This window comes from Rousettus aegyptiacus, unplaced genomic scaffold (genome assembly GCF_014176215.1).
Source record: "Rousettus aegyptiacus isolate mRouAeg1 unplaced genomic scaffold, mRouAeg1.p scaffold_m13_p_7, whole genome shotgun sequence".
Classification (NCBI taxonomy): domain Eukaryota; kingdom Metazoa; phylum Chordata; class Mammalia; order Chiroptera; family Pteropodidae; genus Rousettus; species Rousettus aegyptiacus.
In genome coordinates, this window is record NW_023416310.1 from 42,778,103 (window position 1) to 42,802,380 (window position 24,278).

The following is a 24,278-nucleotide window of genomic DNA, read 5'->3' on the forward strand; positions in this document are numbered from 1 at the left end:
AAAGATTTATTGAAAAAGACACATGCTCATGTGTTTATGGCTTCTTTCATGATAACAGGGGCAGAACCGAATAGTTGCAACAGAAACCTCATGGCCTTCACAGCTAAATAAATTAACCATTTGGCTCTTTAAAGAAAAAGTTTGCTGATCCCTTCTCTAAAGCAGGGACTCTTGCCTAGTACAAATTCTGGAGGGAGTTTTCAGTTTGGAATTCACTTCTTTTCTCTCCCTGCTGCCTACTTTCAATGCGAAGAAAAGGTTATAACGATACTTCATGGTCCTTAGTGCTCTCCTTTCTCTACTGGAAGATCACGTATTGCGTCAAAGGAAAAAGGAGGTAGGAGAGGAAGTTCATAGAACTTTCCCATCCTTTGAGAACCCACTTAGACTACTGGCGCCGGTTTTTTTGGAAAGTGGAATGTGAGGGTGAAGCTAGAATAATATACTAAATATTTCTTCCTTTTTTCTGGAAGCAGCTTTTTAGGTACATCACTGCTCATATCCATTATACATATATCTCATTAAAGGTTATATTGCTTTAAAATGAGATTCTAGTTGAGATAATAGTATTGGATCAAGATTTAGTTTATATTGAAATGGTGTGATTGGAACATCATAGTATGAGGAAGCAAGGAAAGGCCAAATGTACTTACATTAGATGTAATTTAGTAAAAATGGAAAGTTCAGGTGTTTCTGGCATATAGAGAACATTTATAGCATTTTGGCTTTTCACATTCATCTTTTAAAGTTCCCAGTTACAACATTTTCTTTTCTTGGCCCCTTAAAAATAATGAATAATTTTGCTCTGTACTCATAGCTTGAAATATTTTGGTATATGCTAATTCAGAAGATAAAATTTCTTTTGGAAATGCTCACTTTAGTCTGCATATTAGAAATGGAAAGTCTGCTGGCTAGAATTTTAAAATTATCAGTAGCACTGGGTTCATATCATTAAATTATTTTGAAAACTTTATTCAGGGGTATGGAAGTAGTAACCACCCATTCAGAATATCAGCCTCAGAGTGGGTTGTGATTTAATGAGTCTCTCCATCTGCCACACACTTTTTTTTTAAAATCAGCATTAAACATGTACTTTAGTAAGCATTAAAAGTTAGCCTTTTTGAATAGTCATCCCATCCTCTGTCTTGGGAAGATTACATTTCTGGGAACTGTTAAAAAGATCTATTTTAGTATCTATTGTCCACCAATATTTGGCTTTATTTACTTCCAGTCAGTTGGTAGGGTATTTCCTTGCTTCATTTATGTTATAAATGGTCTTTCCTCTCACCACTGAAATGAAAGAGGAAGCTTTGTGTATCACCTCTGTTTGTGAGCTTTAAGAACTTGATGAGAATTGCCCTTATCACCTCCTTTTCTCTTCAGGCTTAGCAATCAGCAACATTTCATAAAGTTTGGGTGCTGCACATGTGGATTGCAGAGTGGGGTGGTGTGGAGGTGAGCACAGTCAACCTGTGTAGGATATGTATGTAGTAAGAGCAAGAAAGACGCTTTTATGTTTTAATTCACTGGGGTATGCAGTTTTTTTCATTACTGCAGCGTAACCTGGCCCTTCCTGATGGATTCTGTATGTTTGGGATGGCTTTAAAAAATGATTTGGGTTCTCCATGGTGAGGGTTGGTTCTATGGAGAAACAATCAATTATTTTCCAAAGAGACTTATATGAATGTCTAGCATGGGATTTTAGTCAATGATTTTATATCAGTGTGCTTCTAGGATGAAATACATTCTTCATACTGTCTGTTCACTTTGCTGTTGTTCTTGTTCCCAATTTATGTTATTTTCAAGAAATAAGACATTTGAAGAAATGCTTTGGAAATTCAATATGTGGAAGGCATTCCAACTCTCAATCAGCATCCCTTGGAGAAAGCAACCCTAAGAAAGAATCGAATGGTATTAAAGCTGGGGGAAATGCAGCTGGAGAGTAACAAGCTATTAGCAAATTGAGTTGCCTTAGGAATAGCATGACGTAAGGTAGCATAACATAACATAACATCATATAACATAACATAACATAACATAACATAACATAACATAACATAACATAACATAACATAACATAACATAACATAACATAAAACATAACAATGTAAATATGAATTGGTGCTCCAGTCCAAGTATTTACTGCAAGAGGTATAGCTGATACGAATGAAGAAGTAATTGAGACAGAAGTTTAGCCAGAAAAACACACATTTTTGTCTATGCCAGAGGCCACTTAATCCATTTTTGCACTAATTTTTAGTACCAGGCATTATAATTGTTAACAATTTGCCACTTTTTTAAACTTGGAGCGACTAAGGCTCTTTCCATATTCTTGCAAATCATGTACTTGAACAGTTTTAGTTGAAATGGTCTTAGTTAGCAATATCTTTCTTTTCTTTTCTGTTTAATGGGCAAGAATCTCTCCCAAAAGTCTTCCGTTAGGCCTAGGCACATCCAGACATTTGAGGAAGCAGCTGCCAGAGGGAAGAAGCCACTTAAAGTGGTCAGTGTAGGTTTATGTCTTCATAGAACAAAGCAATGTTCTTTGCCTATTGTTCCATCTATGGCCACATGCACATATTAACAGCCATAATAAAATATTGCTCCATTATCCCCAAAGCTTTGGTCTCTGATAAGATAAAAGCTTTTTTCCCAGAGGGGATGGTTAGTGTATGGGGGTGGGAGATTGGAAATGAAGGAATACATTAACCTCATGGTTCTGATAGAAATGGCTTGTTCTGTTATGAAGAAAATGCACACGTTAAACATGTGTGACTAGCGAAATCATAAGAGATCAGTTACCTTCTCACTCTACTTATCTCAGTTTATAGGACTAGTAAGTGGTTAGAAAGCTACAGGCTGCTCAATGAGAAGTAGTCCATGAAAGACATACAATGAGTTACATTATAAAAAGAGTTGAAGCAAGAGAGTCCACTGAGTTATTGAGTGAATTCCAACTCAGAATATATCTCAGATCGCTCAGTGTTCCTTGTGAAATCTGTGCACTAGCCTCTTCTTGTCATGTCCTTGAATGAAGCTATTACTTCTGGCTTATTTTTCTTTATTACCTTCTTCACTGATGAATATATGCAACAAATACACCAGCAATGAAGCAGAATACCAAAATGAACAGTTGTGAACTCACCACCTAATTTTAGAAGCACAAACGTTGTGATTACTTATACACTCCTCTCACATCACATGCCTCTGCCTTCTCACAGCTTGAGGGTGAACTTTGTCTTAAACATTGTTTTACAAAAATTCATTTTAACACATGCACGTGCACACATATGGACATTCGTATAGAGTGTACTTTGGTTTTGAGGTTTTTTTTGAGCTTTATAAAAGTGATACACTTTGCATAATTTTCTGGGACTTGTTATTTTTACTCAATATTTCAAGAGGCACTCATGTCATTCCAATTCGCAATTCCAGCCCAGTTATTTTTCCTGCTTTATAATTTTCTATTATGTGACTATACTATAATTTGTTCATCCATTTCCTGTTGATAAGTATTTGAGTTGTTTCCCAAGTTTGTGTGTGTGTGTGTGTGTGTGTGTGTGTGTGTGTGTGAACAAAACTGCTATGAATGTTTTTATTCATGTCTTCTGAATCATATGGGCAAAAGTTTCTCTGAGTATTACCCTGGGCTGTAGTTTAGATAAATATTCAATTTAACAATATACTACCACGTTTTTTCCCCAAGTGGTTATACCAGTTCGCTTTACTACCACCAGTATATATGGATAAAATTTCCCATAAATCCACATCCTTCAATCTTTGCTATTAAAAGATGTCTTAATTTATGCCAATCTTTTGTATAAGCAGTATCACTAATTTGCATCTCTATGATTGGTAATTAATTTGAACATTATTGAAAATATTTATTAGCGATTCATGTCAAGCTTAGCTGCCTCCTCCTCCACTCCCTTCTTCTAACTATCAAGGTAACTATATATTCAGTTCTCATTAGGAGGGAAGGAAAAGTAAGATGGTTAGAGTCTTTTGTAATTAAATCTCCAGTTGGTAGATGATGGATGACCAAAAAGTAAGACGAGCACAGTAGTTTCTCCCTGTGAAAGCAGAACTATGTGCTAGAGAGCCCTTGGGAATTCCTTAAATCCTATACTTTTATAATAATGTGTACCTATTAAGGAACAATAAACTATATCTATAAATAATAATACATGATAATTGGGGATTTTCCATATTCTCAAATAAATTACTCAATATTTTGTATTTGCAAGCAACAGAAACCCACTTTGGCTAACTTAAGTCCAAAAAGATTATTCATAGTCATTCTAATCACAATAGCAAAAAACTGGAATAACTGACATGTCCATCAACAGGAGAAGAAATGAGTCAATTGTTGGCTGTCATGGCATCTTGTGTGATGGCCCCACTGAAACTGCACGTGATCCCCAAAGAAAGGGGGCATGGATGCTGGGAGGAAAATCACAGATTCCAAACATCTTCACTTGTTGGACTCTTTCTTAGGCAGAAAGACTGAAAGGAGTTGCTGGTTTCCAAAGAAGACAAATGGAGTTTGAATGGAAAAAAGTGTGTTTTAACATTATCCATCATGAGAATATATGGCTAGATTATTCTTCTAACTACACGATATTCCTTTTGGCTGAGGTTTCCAAGGCTAAGCTACTAGCTGATAAGATATGTTAATTTATGCTAAGATGTAAGGAAGGTAATGACTTGACTCAGGCAAGGGGTGTGCCCTGACTCTAGTGCAGGCTAGAACCTGGTGGTATTGGTGACCTGGGTGTTTGTGAGCACATTCACATCCCCATCCTAGTAATTGTGAACTACTGGGAGAGGAACGACATTTTTACTCACTAAGGGGACAGCTGGCTGCTAGGATTTCTTTGGGCCCTGTCACTGTTACGGGGCTATCTCTAAATCTTATTGTTCTTTCGAAGTTTGAGACTGGTACTAATTTTAAGTAGACTTTAAATCCTAAATTTAAGCAAGTCATATACAGAGTGCGTTAGTCCTGGCAAGGCTCTAGGAAGCCTGGGAGGTAGGAGGGGCTAAGGTTGCGCAATCCCTTTACTTATAGACATAGCAGTGAAGCGAAAGGTAGCACTGTTTTGAAATCCAGAGGAGGTGATATGTAGTTAGAGTTATTTTTCTCTTACTTTTATGTTTAGAAAGAGACTTATCTTATCTAAGCATATTACAAAAAGTTAAGATATCTTAGTCATAACAATTTTAAATATATAATCAGTATCAATAATAATGATAATAGCTACCGTTTATTGATTTTCCTCTCTGCATCTTACAAAGTACTCTATGTGTCTTATTTCTGACCCTATAACAACCCTTTCAGTAGGTTTCTTATTTGTATTTTATAGGTAAGAAAGCTGAAATTCAGATCAGTTAAGTAACTTACGTAAGGTAACAAGTGATGTTGCTGGGATGACATTACATTTGGTATTATCATTAGAGTTATGAACAAAATGAATTTTAGTACATATTTGACTTTCTCCTGTGAAGATAATACACAACATTTGATAATACACAACATTTGATAATTATGCCTGATATTTCTGTGCAGGATTACATCAATATACCCTGATGGTAATTGTTTATGAAATAATTAAGGTTGGAACAGTTTATTTTGAATTGGCGAAGGAAAATTATGAAACACTGGTTGCTTTCTCTCCATGATAAATACCTTTTGACATTTAGCTTCCCTCTTGTGAAATATCTTTAGCAGACTCCCTCTTTCCTCCTTTTTAAGTGGTATGGAGAAGTAGGGGGATGCTCAGATGAGGCTACCTTTTGGCTGGACAGAACAGAAAGAGGGACTGGAAGACGTCAACTTGTTTGGTGGAAGAGAGTAGCATGTTTGGATCTGTTGTGGTCTCTAGTCTTGGGGCAATATGAAATTTGACCCATTTGGATAGTAAAATCATAATACTGTATTATAATTGTTTTTCACTGAAGCAAAAGATCTTGATTTAATAAACTTTTAATCCTCTTATATAAGACAGAGTCTGATAGTGCTCAACAGAACCATGATCTTCTTTCCCCTTAACTTATTGTTTGTTGGCCAACTACACTCCCATCTGAGTCAACAGGCTTAGGTACGCTGCTGCTGTGGGTCAGCCAGTCTTTTGTGCAGCCGTTGTCTTTCAGCATTCTCGCTAATCAGCAGTCTTGCACAGCTTGAGCTCACAAGTTATCTTCTTTCTTGGCTGCTGGCTGCCTTCAGAAAGGAAAGTGGATTCTCAGTGAGTAAATATAACTCACTCCCCAAGCCTCACCCTCGTCCCACCTCAGCAATCATTAGTCAGAACATCTGTTCGCCCTGCACTCAGAACATGATAGACCTCACGCTGGGATTTTTGGTTAGGATCTTTTCAACATCAGTTATTTGCTAGACTGAAAGCTTCCAAAAAGAAAGAACTGTGTCCTACACTCAACTGCAATTCTGATATTGAGCATAAGGACTGGTACCTATCAGGGCTGAAGAAATATTTGTTCAATCGTATTGAATATTTACATCTGAGACATTAACTCAAGATGATTTGCAAACCAGAAAGCCACATTTTGTAGTAGAGATTTCCATTATGACTTATCCTTCATTGAAAAAGGACCACGTTAATGATCTTATTCTTATTACATCATTCTTCTTACACATTTTTTTTTTTTTTTTTTAAACTCAGCGAGGCAGTAAGGAGAACTGAGCTCTTGAACCAGACTTGGGATGGACTCCAACATTGCTACTTCCAAGTTTGGTACCCTTGGGCAAATTAGTTAAACATTTTAAGCCTCAATGTTTTGATCCCTAAAATAAGGACAAATAATCACAACTAACTTAGTGTAATATTTTGAGATAATATTGATGAAGAATAGGTAGTAATTGCTCAGTGAATGGCAGTTGTAATTGTTATTATTTTACAATCAATAGCAAAAACAGATACTTATGCCACAGGGAACCTGTAGCCAACTTTTCCATTTAGCTTCAAAGATATAAAATTTTTATACTATGTAAAATAGTTATTCAGAAAAATAATTATTTGCTTTACTTACATGCACTTACAATAGACAGTCAATGATGGTTGCAGTAGCATGATCATTTTGTAGATTAAAAATGATTCTTTCACCATAGCAATTCACTTTAAAATATATTTTTAATTGACCATAGGAAGTGAATTTCGACACCGCTTTTTCTCTGTGGGTTCTTGTTTATTCAATACCATGTCTTGCAGAATATATTAGTCAGCTATTGCTGCATTACAAACCATTTGAAATACATAGTGGCTTAAAATAAAGTCATTTATTCTCACCCACACAACTGTGGGTTGTGTGAAAGTTGGCTAATATAGGTTGGCTTTGGCTGGGTGGTTCTGATTTAAGCTTCAGGTCTGTCTAGGCCCAGCTCCTCATTTCAGGCAGGGGTCAGGTCTGCTCCATACATGTTTATTCATTCTGGGCCCAAGCTCTTCTCATGTTAATTATAGAGGCAAAAGAAGGCTAGTTCACCTGCAGATGCAAAATTTAAGCCTTTGTTTGTATCATATCTGCTAATATTCCATTAGCAAAGCATGATTGAAACTAAAGTTAGGAAAATTTATCTCTCCTATGGAAATAGGTGGTCAAGAGTAAACATTTTTGAACAATAATCAATTTACCACTAAGTATAATAATATGAGAAATTTTAAATTGAGGCCAGTTAGATGTGTGAATAATTTCTTCCCAGGGACTCACATAGCAATAGTGACTGATAAAGAGACTCATTTTTCTAAGGGTACCATCTTTAACCAACCTTGTACCGCTAAGTGCTCAGAATTTAGAACACTCAGTTCAGTAGGTCTAAGAGGAAGGTATGCAACAGAGCCTTAAAAATACAGCACTTAAGAAAATAGACTGAAGTGAGTCCTGAGGGACATTGCTAAAGAGATTGCTATTACTTCTAGCAATACAATATATACTTCCTGCAAGAGTACTATTCTAGGTTTTTTTTTTTCTTTTGAGAAAGAACAACCTAAGTTGTGCATATGCTGAGTTTGATGATTTGGCTTCTGATCAGGCTTTGTATCTTTGTATATGAACATTGGTTTTTGTGTATTTGGCTTAGGAGAAACCTTTATTTTAGAGATATTTCAGTCTCAGGATTATAGGAAAAAAGAAAACGTAAGCACATTCTACATACTAGATTTTCAAGTGTGTGTTAAGGGAAGGGGGCTGGAGTTATGTTATTACACACTGCTTGCTTTCAATGAAGTCTTACAAAAAGTCTTGACTTGATGCCACTGTTGGTCTTAGCATGGGTAGCTTTATTCAACAAAATATGGTGACTGAAAATAGGTCATTTCGACATTTACCACCTGCACGGAAAGGTATGTATTTGGAAAAGAAATTTGCATTTTTTGAGTGAAATTGTTTTAAACTGAACATTTCTGGAGGCAATTTCCCCCTTCATCCTCCCCATTTCTATCCTCAAGCTGAGGGTCCCTCACCTTTCATACTTCAGAAAAAATAAACACCTTAATCACAAACAGGGTTCCCAACCTTACCTATGCTTTGGAATCATCTGGGGAACTTTGTAGATACCCATGTGTGGATCCCACGAGGGAGAGGCTGCTTTAACTGGTCTGGGATATGGCCTGGGCATTGGCTTATTTAACTCCTCTGGCAAATTAATTGTGCACCTAGGATTTTGAATCTCTAACCTAAAGCTTGGCCAACTTCTTTGTCATCAGACAGCTTAGTGCCTGTATACCTGCATTTGGTGCCATGCAAAATAGGAGGGTGGGTATTAGCTAACTGACTTGTCAGTGTACCTGGAGCTTGGCATGTTATCTCACTAAATTTCACCTTCACAAAAATCTCATAAGGTGGATATTGTTGCTTTCACTCTGTAGATTCTAAAGCAAACTCAGAGAAGGACAGAGCTTGCCCACCAACAATTTTTAATTACAAAGTGATAATTCTGATACCAAGTATCGGGTTCAAAGCCCTGGACCTTCTTACTCTAAAATAAATCCGAGAAAGCCCTGTTTTTACTTTCCTCTACTTTGCCTTCTTAGATGGAGAGCAGGTTTTTTTGTGGCATGTGGTGGGGGCACATAAGTAGCTGAGTGAATATTAAGTTAAGATATAAGAGGCAGCAATAGTTTGATTTAGATGCAAATTGAAGCAAAGTATGATAAATAAAGGACATGAAAAAGTGAGGGGCGGTTAGATTGGAGGTGGGTAGCTTTAACCTGTATATTTATACATCTATCAGTTAGTTAAAGAAGACCTGCGAGCTGTTTTTTTTTTTTTTTTTTTTTGGTTGATTACAGAAGGGTAGATGAAAGAAAAAAGTAATTAATTTCTAAAAATGTTTAGAAATTGAGAAAGAGGCATTTGAAACAGAATTCTGGAGATTGTGAGAAGAGAGGATGGGTGAGCTGAGTCTAGACAAACTATGGATTTGGAGTCAGCTTGCAGGTAGATGTGAGAGGAAGAGAAAAGAAATCATAGAAGGTCCTTGAGATTAAAAGAGAAGTGGGTGCTGGATTGGAGAAGCCAAGGGGCGTGAAAGTGAGCAGGACTCTCAGATTGAACAAAAATGGTGGACCACTCCCCTCCATGCGCACGTGTGTGCGCACGCACGCACTCACACACACACTAAGCGTAAGAGCACTGTATTTTAATTGTTTTTTTGTCTAAGCAGCAAAGCCACTAAACACTGTTTTTTGAGGAGTCGTATCTGTGGGCCCTTGGGTGACATTCTGACAGTATGTGATGTGGAGAAGTGTCCTCTCAAGATGCAACCTGTCCTCCTCCTGGGGGCATGCCTTCACTAGATCTCTAAAAAGGAAGTCTCAGTATTCTGAGTGATGACTGTGAAGGGGCCAGGTCTTTTTTCAGAGCTCCATGTTTTCAGTCCTTCTATGTTTTAAAATCTTAAAGAAAATCACAAATCTCATGGGGAAAAAGAGAGCAATTGAGATGTATGTGAGGCAAAAAAAAAGAGGGATTCTCAACGGAGCTCACATACAAGGAGTAATAATTATAAGACAGGCTTTTCTATGATCTCTAACATTTTGTTAGGTACTGACAACATGAAAATTTAAGGTGGTAAGGTTTATTCTGATGTTTTAGTTTAAATGTAGTGCTAAAAGTACTTCTAGGTGCTGAGCTTTACTGCTCTTGTATCTGGCTTCTTGTCAATGTTTCTGAATTGAATCTGGAGTGACAGTGATATCGAGGGATACTAAAGTTCTTCTGGTCTCTCAAAGCTAAAGACCGATTTCTACTTTGGCATAGTAAATTAGTGAATTAGAAAACTGCATTTCTATTCTCAATCTGCTAGTAATAAACCTTATCGTTTTATACTAAAATGTGCTTTTTATTGATTGTAAAATATTTCTTGGTACATTATCCCTTAGTAAATTTTATTCTTACAAAATCTTTCTGAAACGGTCTTTTATTTTACCCCTGGTTTACAGGTAGAGAAACTGAGGAGGTTCAGAGCATGGTCATATAACCTGGCTCCCATGAAGGGAGCCACAGCTCAGTCTTTGTGCAATGCCTCTTGCTCTTTGGACACCTTTCCCGGCTGGATCCACATTTGGTGTCACAGGAACCCAAAATGAGGTGGGGCAGTATTTCCTCCATTTCTTGGATGGGAAAGCTAAGACTCTGAAAGAAGGAATCATTTTCCCAAGTCCTTTGGGCTACACACAACTAAGTTCACCAAGGCCTTTTGCTTTTACATTTAGATCCCTATCTTTCATGTTGATTTAACAATGTGAGGGAAAAAATCACTTTTTGAAGGAAAAAATAAAAATAAAGCAGACAGAGGAGGAGAAATAAGAACTGCTGCCACTGGGAATGAGATTTTCTTACTTTTTTTCTGATTCAAATAGAACAAGTAGAATGTGTAGATTCTGATTCTTTTAGAATAAAATTCTTACTTCCAATTTTACGGTGGGTTGGTCATTTTAATTATGATGAACAGAAACTTAGAAAGTGCATTTAACTGCAAACTTTTTAATTTTATTCCAGTCCAGAATTTTTCAATTTTAGTCATATTGCTTTTCTTTCTTTAATTATTTATTTCTCCCTTTTCCACCTCACAGAGTTAGATTCTCCCTCTTCACATTCTTTAGGAAGTGGTCTTCAAAAATGGCAAGATAAGAGGATCTATTGGGATTGGGGATACAAAATACTATCACTCTAATCTTTTTTTCCCCATAATTTTTTAATTTCTGTTTTGTGTTTGCTTTATGATCTATATGACATATGAGCAGGCGAACCTATTACATATATTTAGTATACATATATATGTACTTATCTATCACACAAGCACACACAGACATATTGAGGTGTGTACATAAGCTATTTTAACTACTAGGAATGTATCCTCATAAAAGTTTGGAGGCCCCTAGTGTTATGGGTTGAATTGTGTCCCCTCCACAAAAAGATAATGTGGAAGTCTTAGTCTCCAGTACCTTAGAATGTGACCTTATTTAGAAATAAGATTTTTGCAGATATAATTAGTCAAGATGAGGTAATACTGGAGTAGGGTAGGACTTTGACCCAATATGACTAGTGATTTTATAAGAAGACAGTCGTGTGAAGACACAGATACACAGGGAAAACACCATGTGAAGACAGAGGAAAAGATTGGACTGATGCATTTACAAGCAAGAAACACCAAGGATTCTCAGCCATCACAAAAAGCTGGAATGGAGCCATGGAACAGATCCTCATTCAGAGCCTTCAGGAAGGACCAACCCTGCTGAAACCTTAGCTTCAGACTTCTAGTCTCCAGAACCGTTAGACAATACATTTCTGTTGTTTCAAGCTACCCAGTTTGTGGTACTTTGTTATGTCAGCCCTCAGAAACTAATTCACCTAGATATATTGACAAAAAAAAAATCATCCAAAATATTTTAAGAAAACTTGATGAATTTACACTATTTTCAAGCAGGGTATCTATCCTATTTGAAGACTGAAGAAGGCACTAGGAAATGGGGAAAGAAAACATACCCAGTGCTTTTGGAAGACACCTCATCAGTAGAGGAAACCATGAGTGCTGTCCGCAGAGAATGAGTCCAAAAAAATTGCTTGGGAGGCTGGGGAATGCCACCGGGCTTTCAGAGCAAGACATTGAATGGACGGAGAGAGACATTGGGAACTTAAGAGAAACCAGACATTGGGGCTAATTTTTGCTAGTTTATTTTTTTCCCATTTGTTTATTCACTACAAGTCAGATTTTGGAGCAATTAGCAAAATATGCAAATATTCCCAGTGTGACTACACATGAGTAACTTTGATTCTGCTGAACATTTGTCTTGTTGCAACAAAATACATCTGCTATTTGCATTAACTTAATCTGTTAAGATATTGCGAACTAAACTATAGACTTCCAGAGACATTTTTATTGGACACTTTTGACTAGCAAAATCTGCTTTTATGATCACATGACTCCATCCCAGAAGCACCTCTTTTCCCAGTGCTGTTTCAGACAATAGAAAAGGAAGCATAATGAAGCTTTATAGAAAGGTAATATTGGCAGAACAAGAAGGATGCTTATTGGTAACAGAAGCAAGCAGTGAAATAAATAATTAAAGAAAATGTTGTAATACATGGATATACATTCTGTATATTTGAGAGAGGGACAGAAACAAATTGAACTCTTGACATGATACAATTTATATCATGTAGATCATGTGACCACTCTTACGGGGTCAATTTTAAGGAGTCAAATCATTTGTCTTACATTACACAGAAGATAAAAAGCAAGATCAATGTTTCATTCATTCAACAAATCTTTATTTAGAACTTATTATATACCAGGCACTATTCTAGTTGCTAGGTATAAAGAAGTAAAGGAAAAAAAAAAAAAGAAAAAGGCCACTACTCTTAGGGAGTATAGCTCTAGATGAAAGACTCACACATATAAAAAGACACTTTCGGATAGACATGAAAGTTATAAAGAAAGTAAGATGGTGTGATGCGATAGCAAGCACCTGGCAGGTGACGTTATTAAACAAGAGGGTCATGGAAGGCATCTCTGAGGAAGTGACAGTATCTGAGACTTTACTGATGAGAAGCTAGTTATGCAAAGAACATTGCAGGCAGCGAGAAGACCAAATGCCACTGGTCAGAACCGAAAGGAGTAAGAGGTGCCCAAAGGTTTTAAGCAAGCAGTAATGTGACTTAGTACAATTTTTAGAAGATTGCTTTGGTTGCTATGCCAAGAATAGACTGTACAGGGCAAGTAACAAGGATGTCTATCTGAAGGTTGTTGCTATCATCTAGGTGAGAGCTGGTGGTGTTTTAGACCGGAGTGAAGGCAACGGAAATGAAGAGAAGTGGGAAGATCGGGGATGTATTTGGAAGCAGGACTGCCAGGGCTCGCTGGCAGTTAGGATGGAAGAGGAGTGAAGTTAATAAAAAAAATGAATAATGACTGTAATTTTTTTTCTTTAGCTGTTGGTGGATTATAGTGGCATTTACTGAGATGGGTCAGGCTGAAGGAGTGAGTTTAGGGTGTGAGAGAAATTGAGAGTCCTCTTTGGGAGGTATTTTATTTAAAATGCCTGTGAGGCATCCAAGTGACAGTGTTGTATTAGGGTAGAGATTCCTAGCTCTGGAGGGAGGTTGCCTGGAATCAAGTTCTACCTTCACCGTTTCCTAGCTGTGCCACTACGGAGCAGTCTCTTAAGCTATCTGTAGAGTAAGGAAAAGAACGGGGCTAACGGGGCTTCTTTCATAGAGTTGTGCAGTTAAAAGGGTACTACATGTAACAAATAAGGGTATCTACCTTGTACTTTATATATATATACACACACAAATATATATATATTACTAATATAGTATTATATATATATATTACTATATACTAATATACTATACTAATATATACTATATACTAATATAGTAATATATATATTAGTAATATATATATATTACTATTCAAGTGGGTATGTCCAGTGTTTGAGCCTACTCTTATTATCTGTAAGTCTTAAAAAAAAAGGATAAAGCCAATTGAAGCTCAGTACTAATGACACCTGGTCTATCTCTTATCCATGAGCTCCCTATTGGTTTTCTCCCTCCCAATCAGTCTGTGGCTAAGGCCTATGTAAACTCACTAAACCCCAAAGACCATGTCATTCCCTTGGCCTAAAACCAACAGGGACTCCCCATTGCCCATGATGTATGACATCCAAGAATCTCATCTTTGCACTTAATAAGTGCCCTCCATGATCTGACCCTAAATTCCATTTTTGGCCTTTTCATCTCAGGTTACTTTCCTTGGCCCAAATTAGTTTTCTCATTATAACACAAATGAGGCATCCACTTCCTGGAGGTCGAGATCTGCAAGAATCTTGAACGTGACATGTTGATGAAAACCAGCAGCAGCCTGCCCAAGAAGTTGGCACTACTGAAGTCTCCCTGCCAAAAAAGAAGCAGCCTACTCCAAGATGCCTTCCTAAGGACACTTGCCCCAGTGAGAGTCATCACTGCAGCTCCCTCCTCTGTGTTCAGACCTGTGCAAGTGACTCCACAGGCAATGCCATGGAGAGGAGGAGCCACGTGCTATCCGGCCTTGGGTTGTTCCTCAAACTTTAGTGAGTCCCAGACTATGAGCAGATTATCAGCAGATCCATACTGTACAGAGTGGCTTTCCAGGCTGCAAAGAGCTCTGCAATGGCCAAGATTATACATTCAAATCTCAGGAGCTATTCTCAATCTAATGGCAAAGACATAAGCAAACACATTTTATAATCCAACATATTTTAACAGAAGTGTTATAGTTGAAAGATGAGAAGCACCCACAGGAGGAAGTGGCATACGGATAAAGGCAACGGAGCGCCCACTTGCAAGATGAAAGTGGGAGATGGATGAAGAAAGGAGAAGGGATGTTCTAGCAGAGGAATTGGCCTGCACGATGGCCGGGAGGCATGATGGTTATAGCACATTCAGTGGAATTATGGATTCGTTCTCCTGTCTTCATACCAACCGCTCACCTAGTCATGTGAGCTTTTTCTTCACTTTTACTGCCACTTCTGCCATCTCACTGCAACCCGAGGCCTCATAAGTTCACAAAGTGATATTGTGATTGAAAGCATAGACTTTGAACGTGGATTAAACCTACTCTGGTTTTGTCCCCACCAATGAATATCTGCTTGACCTTGGGTGAATTCTTTACCTCTCTGAGACTTGGTTTCTGTAAAATGGATCTGATGCGAGAACTTACTTAATAGTCACGTTGGGAAACTTGAATGAGGTAGTGCAGTGGTTCCCAACTTTTGGCACCAGGGACCAGTGCTCTTATGAGAATCCAATGCCTGATGATCTGAGGTGGAGCTGAGGTGGTGATGCTAATGCTGCGGACCAACTGCAAGTACAGATTAATCTTCACTCGCTGGCCCGCCGCTCACCTCTTGTTGTGTGAGCTGGTTCCTAACAGGCCACAGATACTGGTACTGGTCCATGGTCCGGGGGTTGGGAACTCCTGAAGTTGTGTATGTAAGTCACCGAGTAAAATGCTTTCTTCGTGTAATTGCTCGCTTACATATTTCTATTCCCCACCTACAAGTTCAGCACAGTCCCTAGTGCAACGTGTACCATGATACACTTGAATTTGCAGACAAATACATATGTCTGACATGATTAGTTTCCTGACTTTTTATTCTCAATCCATAGTTAAGATTTTAATTCCATTTTAGTAAGTGACAAACTGTAGAGATATAGTTTCCTATTTCGAAACCTTTAAATTAAATTATTATTATTTTTTTAACCTCTGAATCCTTATTCCTGGAAAGTGTCCACTTTGAAGTTTATTTCTTTTCCCAGAAGAGAGCCATTTATCAGCTTTTAAAAGATTATGATTCAGCAGGGAGATTGTTCGAGTCCATTTTGAGACACAGGTTTCTTTGCGGTTTCAATACAAGGGAGGCACATGTAAGACCTTGTTAACAGAAATATTAATATTCATAATACATCTCTCAGTCAATTTTGTATCTCATTCATTCCTCTTCCATAACATTGTGATCTGTATCACTTTACTAACTGCACCCCAAAGGAATTTGCTGATAATTCATAAAATAAATAAATAGGCTCCTTGTCCTCTCTTTCCCAATTAGTCTTCCAGTTAATCCAGGAGCACTTTCCTCTTTTTCTTCAGCTCTGATATCTTAATGTAATGGCATATGATTGAAACATAAGGTCTGATAGAATCTACTGGAAAACATGTCCCACTTCACGCTGGCCCTCTGCAAGGCAGCCCAGTGTCTTTGTCGAGTGCCATTTAATAAGAGAATTCTTTGTATTTATTTCTTATGCTATGATGTGGCAAATGCTAGTACATTGTGTCCAGCTGAAGCGGTTGGGGGTTACTCCCCCAAAACACCAAACCAATATACAAAACAGAGGGCTTGTCTATATCTGTAATTGGAGATTCAAATTGACATTTTAGAAACAAGGACTGATTTTACTGGTTGAGTTTTCTGTTTTTGGAAGATGACAAAGAAGGCATCATAGAAAATGAATTCAAGGCTATGTGAATATGTACATATGCACACACACATTAACTTGGCTCTGCATGTGTGTTTCTTTTTTGATATTTTGAGTCACATAGTGATATCTGTCTTTATTTGTTTAGCATGTGCTGAAGTAGCTTATTATTTATTTCTTCAATCAAATCAACATAGTCGTGGGGCTTTCTTTATATTTCAAATTTGAGATATCCACTGCCCTTTTTCCTTTTCACTTCCCAAACACCTGAAAAACTTTGAGATATCTCAATTAGATTGCTTTCTCCAATTTGAATCATAGCACATTTGCATAAAATCACTAGTTCTCACATTGAACCCCTCCTTAGTCTCCCTCCCCAGAAATTCCTGTTTAGACTCTGTATCGGAATTGAATAACTAGAGAGAAGACCCAGTGCAACCTTCACTTTGAGATCAGGAAGCTGTCTGCTTGAGAAATAAAATGGCTCCACACTTAGTGTTCCAGAAGTGTGTGTGTGTGTGTGTGTGTGTGTGTGTGTGTGTAGAAGCTGAAAACTGCTCTGCTTTTTTCTTCTCAAAAAAGACAAGAAATACCATATCTTGGTTTTCCATGAAACCGACAAGACTGATATTAACCCAAGACTTTGAACTTTAAAATCAACCAGTTGCCCTTCCCTCCCCAAAGAACTTATAACCACATGAAGAGACAGGTGTATGGGATAAGAACATATTACAAGAATGAACAGGACTCATAAAGCAGAATCCTAAAAGCAACTTTACTTTTGTCTCCACCTGTCCCTTTAACCTGCTCAATGAGGAGAGGGTGTTGTTGTTGTTGTTGTCGTTTTATCCCGTTGGTAGAAACTCAGAGTCCTATGACTTTTCTGCTTACTCTCAGAAGATAAAAGTTCAATGGCCACTTTAAGGAATAAAAATCCCCCAAGCACAGTAGAAGAATCCTTGAGCAGACGATTCAGGTAAGCCGTGCATGGACTCTTTACCAATGAAAACTGAAACAATAAATGGTGTTGTTTTAAGCTTCTAAATTTGTGCTAATTTGAGAGACAAGGATAGACAAGCTAAGTGAGAGACCAAATTAGGTAGGATTTAAGATGCTAGATTTGGCAGGAGTGTACTATTCAGTATTGATCTGGATATATTATGCAAAAAAGAAAGTCTGGTTTACTTATGCTTTGTATTCTTTGCAGGTGAACTGGGTGCTTCTCTGAATTATCCTGACCCCAGGACTCAGGCTGATGAGCACCTCTTCTGTAGTACTGCCAATGGCCATGGCAGAAGATGAACAGGAGAATATGATGAATTGCATTAAGGTATTTACAGCTTCAGCCCAAAGGTGCCACTTTTCACTTTTACTCACATTTCATTGGCTAACCTAAGTCACACAGCTACACTTAACTTTAAGGGTAGAATGAATGAACCAGAATTACTTGGTGAATTTCATTAGTCAATGTGCAATAGTTCATTCTGGATTCTAAAACAAGAAGGTGGCTTGATAGCCCAGCCTCCTAATATACCCAAGCACCTTCCTTCTCATTTCAAGTTCTGAGGAGATATGTGAGGGCTCACTGCAAGCACACAACTTATTCAGTATTAGATATTTGACACTAGACAGAACTATGAACAAAATTAAGAAACAGGAATCTGTTCTTGTATTAATGCTTTCTACCCTAGTATTCCTGCTGGATAGGAAAAGAAGTTTGAGCCCATATTTCTCCTGAGCAGCTCCATTTTCTTGACTCTTCTATGCCTCCTTATACTACTTCTTATTACTCCTGAGACCAAGTTTGCTAGTGAGTTCAGGATCTGGCAGGGAATACTCACCAAGTGTTCAATGAGAAATGCTAGGGAAATTTTGAGAGATATTCTAATAAGAATTGTTTTAAGTGGAAGTATGAGAAGTATAAAGCTTTCTTGAAATAAAAAACCACTTGTACTTTTACCAGTAATACTATTACTACAGTTTTAAAATATCAAGATAATTTCATTTCTCTGGTGGCTAAAATAGAAAGAACAATTGTTATTATCCCACTTGTGATAAGTGAGAAATTGAAAGATAGAGAATGACTTGCCTCTCTTCTTCCCCTCCATCTCCCATCAAAATAATTTTTTACAGAAGAATTTGGTGGTATTTTTCTTATTTAGGGATTATCTGCATTTTAAGACAGTGAAATGGAATCTATGTTTCTTGGGAAAATTATTTCAGGCATAAACAAAGATGTGACCAAGCCTGGTATAGGATGGTGAAGTCACAGATTGCAAACGTCATCTGATGGGTCATTGCGGAATCCAGACACAGAAGAGGAAGCTAGAGAAGAAGAAAGGGGTGAATGCTCATGTAGAGTGTGAAAATACTGGATGGTAGAAGAGGTAGAGGAGAAGAGCTGTGAGCAAGGAACCCGAAAAATAGAAGGAGAAATAGAAGAGGCCTATGGAGCTCAAAAGAAGAGAGAGTTTCCAAAGGAAGAAAGGGTAAAGGGTCAAACTCCACAGGGAAAACAGCTGCAAGGAGGAAGGAGAAGAGTTCTGTGGATGTAGTAAGCCATGGCTATTACTGACCTGGGCAAGAACCTTGTTACCAGAGGGGAAAAGGGAGCTATGTCTTTGGATGGGAGGTGCTTTCCAAGAGGCTGTAAAGGGAAGTGGTGAGCAGGGTGATCAATACAGTAAGGAATATGACCTCAGGGAATTAAAAAAAATTGTTACAATGGGAGATAGCTGTATTATATGAAGAATCTGTATTGTATGCAGAAGGAAAGTGCTAACAAGCAGAGAAAAGTTCATGGTGATGGTGAGAGATGGTACTGTTGCTGGAACAAGGTGCCTGCCGAGGCTGAATTTTAGGTGGAAACATTAATCTCCAACGGGAGGTGGGAGCTCTCTTCTTTGAAGCAGTGGGGAGGAGGGAAGGGTAGGTCTCACAGAGATGAGATGGGGTGGGACTACAGGATGAGACTTACATTTGGAGGCCTCACTTTACCTTATGATCACATGGAAACTCACTTGCAGGGGGAAGGAAAGACAGAGAAGACCCAGGTCACATGGAATTTTGCAAAAACGCCACTGTACTCATTTAGGGGCAGGTGTGTAGCATTTGAGGAGAGGTTTGCAGAGCACTGTCCTGCTATTGAACAGTCCAGGAGGGTAATGGAGTCCATGGACTTCCTTTGAGCCAGCTCTTCCTTCGCATACTTAGTTACACCCTCAGCCAGTCTTGACATGTCTTGTCTAAGGTAGGGGAGAGGGTAAGAAATGAGTATCTTTGCTTAGGTCTAAATGGAGCAGAGCTTAGGACAGGGGATTTGGCCCTGGAACTTTTGCGAGTGTCATTGGGCATGAATATAAACTTTGTGAGTTGACCTTACTAATCTTGAGACATCTAAATCACGAGGAAGACAATTTTGATGCCTCTTTTCACATTTGCATCTGTGAGAAAGACATTTTTCAATCTTGTGAGGGTTTTGTGGTTTAAGCTTTGTGCTTTTTTTTGTGTGTGTGAGAAATGCGTTTTATATTTGGGAGGGATTTGTCATTTGTTTGGTTGAAGAGCGTCTCATAAAAGACAGTGTTTCGGGCAGCTGTTATCATAGAACTGGAGGAGGGGTTTTCATCTGCATGGATTAGGTTGATGTACCAATCTCTTTCTTCTCCAGGGGTTTTAAGAAATCTTCCATGATTGGCTGAGCATGAGGAATCTTCCTGTGACAGCTCTATAAAGAAAGAAAGACAATAAAGACAATCTAATAGGCAGTCAGTCGATGAAGATTTTTGTCTGGAATAAATTTAGCGCATCTCATAAAGTTTTTATAGACGCTACCTTTCAGATGCTTAGAATATTATTATCTTGCCCAACATTTCTCTGTTCCTGATTTCTCTTATTCTTGCCTAGAAAAAAAAAAAAGAAGCACTTTTAGGATGTTCTTCTGTGTCTATTTTAAGCCCTTAGCAGAGTTGTTTAAATGACTGATTTTTCTTTTTCCACCGCTTGGTGTTCTTCTCCTATGGGATTTAATTAGAGTCTTCCACAAAAATCTGACAATTAGTGGGTTTTTGCAATGAAATTCATGATTTGTATCTTTATTTGGCTTTACCACGTAAATCTCAACAGGTCCTTTATAAGCATAAGGTTTCGGTGGTTTGGGGCCTAAATGGAAGAAAAATGAAATTCAGATAGAGATAAAATATCACTCCCAAATAGTAGACAGAAAATGATCCCAAACTCAGCCTGCAGTAACTAAAATCAAATCTCTCAAAAATTCACCTTATAAATGAAAACGAAACAAAACAAAAAGTAGTTAGGAGCTGCATTATTAAAAATTCTACACACTCTTTTATGCAGGGTTCTTTGCAGATGTTGTAAGTCTCTTTTGCTCAGGTCTTCAATAAAATTTTCAATCTATCTCTGTCTCTCTGTCTTTCTCCTTCTTTATCTTTATTTCTCTCTCTCTCTCGCTCCCTCCATCTTGTGTGTTTTGGGAAGGAGTGAATCTCAGTCCTTAAGGAAGCAAGGGTTCTGAGGCAGCTGCCGAGGAAATATGTATGTGCCAGGTAAAAATATATTCATATCTTTCCACATGGATGGTGCTTGATGAGCCTGGTTTAATGTCCCCTGGGTCTGAGGAGTTGTGCGACTCTACAGCATATTTTATTATTTAATGGGAAAGTGTATCGTTACAGTGAGGCATCCATGATATCCACAATCCTGCCTGATACCCCCTTTATGAAAAAACAAGTTGTTTTCTTCATTTTCTGAAAAAAACTGGGGATGGGGGAGGGGGTAAAAAATTGAATCAAGGGATAATTATCCCCAGAATATTCTCCTTTTCTCTAAATCTTCATAAGTTAAATGCTCTGATTTCTGCTAGAGAAGTCCCTGTTTTGTGACAAGGAAAGAACAGTGAAAAGATAATATGTTTTAATTACTTTTTTTCCTTCTAGAAGGAGAAGCTTATTGGGCTTCTCCCTTTTTGTGGTGTTGCTATTACTTCTATACCTCAATAAGGTATTCTAGAATTTGAGATTATTTTCTTATAACTTTTAAAAATATGTGTATTTCAGAAAATATTTCATTAGGAAATATGAATTCTAAACCCATGGCTGTGACTCCCTTTGCTACCTGACTTATGAGGTGGGACTGCTCAGTGTGAATGAGGGCAAGGCCAATAGAGAAGCAGCAGGCATCCCAGAGGACATTGCTCTAGGCAGTCACACAGGGACCAGGCCCTGGAGACCAGTCTCCAGTGTGAATGGTGCATCCTGGTCTTCAGATGTGTGGAAAATACCAGATGGAGCCTCCAGACTTGGCATTTTATTTTGGAAGCAGAGAGAAGTAACAGAAAAAAGAAAAGGTAATGCTATGGTGTCAGAAACTAAAAGTTTCCCCAAGAGCAATGCTGTTTGCTCACAGTGTGACCTTGGGCAAGTGAAGCCACTTAAGGTGTTCTTCTGTAAAATGATGCTAATAATTTCTCATGAGTGTGACATGTGTCAGGTAGCACAGGGAACATGGCTGCTTTAAGTCTAGATTTAAGAGTACTTTGTAAACTGAAAAAGCCAATGACTGAGTGCTTTCTCTGTATCCAACCCTGTGCTAGGTTCTCTGGGGAATACCCGAAAGCCACAAGCCATAGTATACTCCCGCCAAATCTGGCATGGTCCTCGGCTCTCATCAGATTGAGAGGTTAATTCAAGCAGGAAGAAGCAGCGATGGTGTTGGGTATCTTGGCAGGGCTGTCCTAGTCAGTAGTGGGCAGATGTGTGATTTAATACAGCAACTCCCAAACTCCCTGAGGAGTAAGGGTCTATGTGAGCAGTTACAATAAAGAACAAAGAATTGCCATAGCCATGGCCTCTGAGACACTCCTCTGCACTCCACCCCTTTTAATACCTTTAAAATCAGGCTATCTCTTATAGTTAGTGGTTGGTTATCATTTAAATGTCAGCCTTTTTCTTTTTTCTTTTTGCTTGCAGTACACAAAATAATGGTGCATCTTATAATCTATGAAGTCTTATATCCAATGAAAATACTATACAGGAAGAAAAATACCATATCCTTGATATCCAACACCACTAAGTCCAATATTAAAAACAGGAATTTTAAACAAGTGAGCCTGTTAAACAATTAATCTGTCATTAAAATAGTTTTACAAAATGGGAGAGAGGAGATATTTCACATGGATGCCTCCATCTAGGGCATTCAATTTTGACCTTCAGAGCATCCAAATTCTCTTTAGATACTAGATGATTTCTATAATTTTTATTTAAATCTTGGAAATAGAATTTTATCTGCGGGGAAAAACAAACAAGAGATTCAGTCAGACATGAAGGGAAACCATTGGGTTTGTAGCCATGAGCTTTTCTTGTGAACATTGCTTTTAACTCCAGGCAGTCAGTTCTCAGTCAACATTGTACTGCTTCCAATTTTTTTGACCAACATGCCTTACTTTCTTCTTTATGCCCCATACACAGTGTTTGAAGAGTCATATTAGAGACACTAACCCTTGGGAATCAAAAGACAGCTGGGGTGCACAGTGAAGGTAAATGAGGGAAGAAGTTTGTTCAAATCCTTATACTTTCTTTGAAAGAAAGAAATTGGATCTACTTAACCATTTAAAGATGGTCTTTTGATTTTGACTTGGACTATCACCCTAGAGCCTTGATATATGGTAACCCGGGGCCTACTCTGTTTCTCGTTCATTTCTCATGTTGGGAGGCAGTGCCTAGGTCCTCTTTCTGGCATTTGTGTGTGTGTGTGTGTGTGTGTGTGTGTGTGTGCGCGCGCGTGCCTTCACCTCTTTGGCTGTGGTCATTAACCTACCTGACTTCCATCTTGATCTCCCCTTCCTCCTGCTTGTTCCAGCAGGTGAGTTGAGACCCTCGGTTCCATTAGCTCCCCAACCCTATATCTTCTTGGCATCTGTTGCAGTGTAGTAAACTTCTTCTGTCTCTTGGTGGTCAATCAGACAGGCTCTGGGTTCAGATTTGGTATTTCCTCTTTAACCTCTCTATCATCTCCTTAGGTATCAAATGGGATAATAATAATAATAATAATGCTCACCGCATACTGCTGTTGTGTCATTTAAATGAGCACATGAGTTTTAAGTCCTCAGCACAGTGACTGGTCGACAAATGAAAGCTATTCTTCATTTCCTTAGTAGTAATAGCAGCGGCAGCAGTAGTAATAGTACTAGATGTCGTGGTAGTCATGCTAGTAATATTTGGGGACACAGAAAACCTGGTAACATTACTCCAATTAGTTTGTGATGACATTCCCACACTCTTTAAAACATCCAGCAGCACTTCCCAAGGTTTGCTAAAGAACTGAGTTCTAATGCCCTAAGGCATCTATTGTATGTAACTTATTTCCTCAGTATCTAAAATAGGAACAATCTAAGTATGGTCCTGGGGAGAAATGGGAATAGAGAACTGGAATTGAGAATTCCAGTTACTGGAATCATTTTCTTTGGGGCTTAATTCTATCAGTTTCTTAATTGAGGTTAAGAAACCTCAGTTTGGAAAAGCTGATAAAGTATAGATTTTCATAATTCATGAAGTGGAGTTTATATTAGAAAGCCATTCAGTTTAGAAAAATGACTGTGACTCAAAGAGGAATAATGCGAATAAAAAAATTCCAAATATAGCATGCTTGTAAGGTATTTTGAAGACTCTATCCCCAAGAGGAATTTTTCTGTTGTCTAACATTACCCTCTGTAGACCTGATCCTGAAACCTAGTTCCCAACTAATAATCTTCATTTTTACATTATGGAGCCTGAATGCTG

General features: G+C 38.1%; 1 long non-coding RNA gene across 1 annotated transcript in view; it reads left to right on the plus strand.

Moving 5' to 3' along the window:
* Window positions 1–24,278, plus strand: part of LOC107506938 — an 83,536-nt gene that overhangs the window by 48,653 nt on the left and 10,605 nt on the right. The window contains exons 3-4 of the long non-coding RNA XR_001596029.2: window positions 10,461–10,608; window positions 17,690–17,812. This is a non-coding gene — a long non-coding RNA (uncharacterized LOC107506938). The remainder of the gene's footprint in view (window positions 1–10,460; window positions 10,609–17,689; window positions 17,813–24,278) is intronic.